This window comes from Triticum dicoccoides, chromosome 3B (assembly GCF_002162155.2).
Source record: "Triticum dicoccoides isolate Atlit2015 ecotype Zavitan chromosome 3B, WEW_v2.0, whole genome shotgun sequence".
Classification (NCBI taxonomy): domain Eukaryota; kingdom Viridiplantae; phylum Streptophyta; class Magnoliopsida; order Poales; family Poaceae; genus Triticum; species Triticum dicoccoides.
Genome location: NC_041385.1, coordinates 595,632,290 through 595,636,457, shown reverse-complemented (window position 1 = coordinate 595,636,457; position 4,168 = coordinate 595,632,290). Strand labels below are relative to the sequence as shown.

General features: G+C 51.1%; 1 pseudogene; it reads left to right on the top strand.

Annotated features, from left to right (window-relative positions):
• Window positions 1-96: 96 nt before the first annotated feature.
• Window positions 97-414, top strand: LOC119277323 (annotated as a pseudogene).
• Window positions 415-4,168: the final 3,754 nt, after the last annotated feature.

Genomic DNA, 4,168 nt, shown 5'->3' with positions numbered 1-4,168 from the left:
ATGTCCTCCTCGGCCTCCTGATCTTCATCCTCGTACTCGCCCTCCTCATCAGCGGTGGCATCCTGGTACTGCTGGTACTCCGAGACAAGGTCGTTCATGTTGCTCTCGGCCTCGGTGAACTCCATCTCGTCCATGCCTTCACCAGTGTACCAATGCAAGAAAGCCTTCCTCCTGAACATGGCAGTGAACTGCTCGCTCACCCTCCGGAACATCTCCTGGATGGAGGTGGAGTTGCCAACGAAGGTGGACGCCATGGAGAGCCCTGTCGGCGGGATGTCACAGACGCTGGACTTGACGTTGTTGGGGATCCACTCCACGAAGTAGGACGAGTTCTTGTTCTGGACGTTGATCATCTGCTCGTCCACCTCCTTTGTGCTCATCTTTCCACGGAACATGGCAGAGGCGGTGAGGTAACGGCCATGGCGAGGATCAGCGGCGCACATCATGTTCTTGGCATCCCACATTTGCTGTGTGAGCTCTGGGACCGTGAGGGCACGGTACTGCTGAGACCCGCGGGATGTCAATGGAGCGAAGCCCACCATGAAGAAGTGGAGGCGAGGGAACGGGATAAGGTTCACTGCCAGCTTCCGGAGGTCGGAATTCAGCTGACCAGGGAACCTTAGGCAGCAGGTGACTCCACTCATGGTAGCAGAGATTAGATGGTTCAAGTCCCCAACTGCACAAAACAAGCAAACATGGAACGAGTTACATGGTGTTCTCCAAAAAAGACAGGAGAAATACTAGAGGCAATGGAAAGTTGAAGTGGCTTACAGCTAGGTGTGGTCAGCTTAAGAGTCCTGAAACAGATGTCATAGAGAGCCTCGTTGTCAAGAACCATGCACTCATCAGCATTCTCAACCAACTGATGGACTGAGAGAGTTGCATTGTATGGCTCAACCACAGTATCAGATACTTTTGGTGAGGGGAACACTGAGAACGTCAGCATCATGCGGTCAGGGTACTCCTCCCTGATTTTAGATATCAAGAGGGTACCCATGCCAGATCCGGTACCACCACCAAGAGAGTGGCATACTTGGAATCCTGATAACGTAAACATGTAGGATTAATTATCAGCAATACATGATAAAATAAAGCACAGGCATGAAAAAAAATATAGAACAATACATCAATTGAGTACACTTGCAGACTTGCTAAGCAGAATACAAATTAAGAACACTATCTTGAATGGGTGGATTGCATGGATTGCATTATTATACAATTATATTGTCAACCACTAGACTACCTCACAAGAATATTTACACTGATAAAAAAGATTCTTATGCTACTTATTTGGTGGGCCGACAAATCAGAAGGATATATAGAATGCACCATGATATAATGTATAATTAAATGAGTGCCGGACATGTAAATATTCCAAAGGTTTCCAGAATTCACAACCATCTCAACACTATTATGGCGTACATTTCATATGACAAGGAAAGGAGACACCACATAAGCTTGCACACTCTAATGGAATAAACAGGATTCTATCTAGCAACTATCAGAGTTCAGTAAGTGATGAGCTCATTACCTTGCAGACAGTCACAGTTCTCAGCCTCCTTCCTCACAACATCCAAAACAGAATCGATAAGCTCAGCACCCTCGGTGTAGTGGCCCTTGGCCCAGTTGTTACCGGCACCAGATTGCCCAAAGACAAAGTTGTCAGGGCGGAAGATCTGCCCATAAGGGCCAGTGCGGACACTGTCCATGGTACCAGGCTCAAGGTCCATAAGAACAGCCCGGGGCACAAAGCGACCACAGGAGGCCTCGTTGTAGTAGACATTGACACGCTCCAACTGCAGGTCAGAGGTACCGGTATAGCGCCCAGTTGGGTCAATGCCATGCTCATCACACACCACCTCCCAGAACTTGGCACCGATCTGGTTGCCGCATTGCCCGCCCTGGATGTGCAGGATTTCCCTCATCTTCGCCCTGGAAACAGAAGGAGACGCATGACCAAATTAATATCAGATACTGCAACAACCAAGGAAAACTAAGGAACCGATTCAACAAAGGTTAGTTAGATCATGCACAACTGGATCATTTACGAACTAATGAGGATTTCAGGTCGTATATCAGTAAAGCACGGATCTAAGCAAGCGATACATGGGGCTTCAGATCCCAGTTGTCATTGAACACATCTAGATCCGGAGTTTTCAAGCAAAAAAGGCAGTAACAATGACTGGGGAACTATACTGACAAATCAACTAGTAAAAGCAAAAATCGTGCGCCACCAGATCTTCTAAACAATAACTCGGGAACTATACTAGTATTCTGTCGAGTGGATCCCAAACAATATACTACCACTATTAATAATCTAACAAGTACCACATAACATAACTCCAGAATATACCACACTACTACAGTAACAAGGGGCCGGACCTAGATCCAGATCTGTCGAAATGAAATCCACAGATCTAAGAAACGATTGAACGGAGCAAATCGAAGTACTCCAACCTAGAATAGAGAGAACTACAGACCGGATCCACGCATTGCTCTACACAAATCAGCAAAGCCGACGAAGATCCTAGCGCAATACCTCTTCCGCCGCCAAAAAAATTCAAAAAAATTCGGACCCAGCAACTACTCGAATCACCGTGATATTCCAAATCCAGACTTACAGCATCAAAAGTACTAAGGACAAAGTGCGGGCACAAGACTGGTAAAGAAAGACCGTGCTTACGAGATATGAGATGGTTCCCGCAGGCAGAACAATCGGCGGCGAGAGGGGAGCGGAGGGGTGGGGGTAGGAGGCGGTGTGGTGGCCGGGGAGGAGCGACGCGAGCGCGGTGGGTATTAAATAGCCGTAGGCGGCGGAGGGGACGGCCGGCATCCGACGGCCCACGCGCGCTCCCTCGTCGGGCCCGACGGCCCGGATCGCTCGACCTTGAGTAAATTTGAAATCTCCCACTCTAGGCGGAATGCCCGAACTGCCCACGGGATATTTCGCCACGCTGGCCCTCGTTCGTCGGTGGTCACCGGCCAGCGCCCACGCGTGCCTCGCGGCTGACAGGCTGGGTCATTGCTTGCGGGCCCGCATGTCGGTGAGGCCGTGGGTGGCACAGTGCGGGGACCGCCATTGTTTGCGCAGGTGTCTGGCTGGCCCATGTGGGCTATGGGTCGGGTTCAGATGCGTTCCAGAGTTGTATCGTGGGGCTGGGATTATTTGGTGGGTGCTGGTTGGTGCGAGGTCCAGTCTCCAAGGCGTCCGCCCTACGGAGAACAGCTCGGCGGGTGGGCCCGCGAGGACGGGGACATGTGACCGGTTCTCCCCCCTCCCGCCTTTCCTGGGGACCGCACGTGTGAGGCACATGCCCGCCGTCTGTGCGCTCTCTCCGTTTCAGTTCCACGCCATGCTCTCCTGTCTCTGCTGATTGAGTGAGGAGATCGGATCGTAGTACTGCTTGAGTGCATTCCAAGTGTCCTCTTTTGTTTTGCAACCCTGACAAGATGGCGTTTTGGAAAAACATTTGCCAGCGCAAAAAAAGGTGAGCTCAGATCGGGAGATAGAACGTCGACGTGCAAACACAAATGTGTGCAGCAAGTCAGGAAGAATGGATTAGCAAATTGACCCAAATGCTTTTCCAGGTTACCAGAGATTTTATCTAAGGAATTTTGTAACCGCCCCCTCCCCCTCCCTTTTCCGGTTTTTGAATTATGTGGACATCTATGTTTTTAGAAAAAATTATGAAAAAAGGTTTCCCCACTTTGTATTACAAAGCAACCAACATCGATACAGCCAATGATAGGTGCTGGGGCGGAAGCAGCACAGTCACGCCCAAAAGAAAACGAAAGAGAAAACAAAAAAGAAAGAAACAAATGCGAACAACGACGGGTCAACAAAAACGATGACGGCCCACAACCGCTGCGCCCACCGGAGAATTCCACCACACTCCAAGCACTCCAGACCGCCGCATACCAAGCAACACCTTCAAAAAGGATCGCGACGCCGACGACGCTGCTGCCCGGACAAGTCCTAGGGTTTCCCCCGGTACGTAGAGGAGTGCGGGGGAAGGGGCAAACCCGACGCCCTTCAGAAAGGCACGGCGGCGCCCAAACCCAGATGGGCCCAAAAGGGCCCAGATCTGGGCCGGGAGGGCACCGCCGCCAGCCACCACGACGCCCCGCCGCCGCCACCTCGCCACCTGACACCGCGCCACCCAAGGGG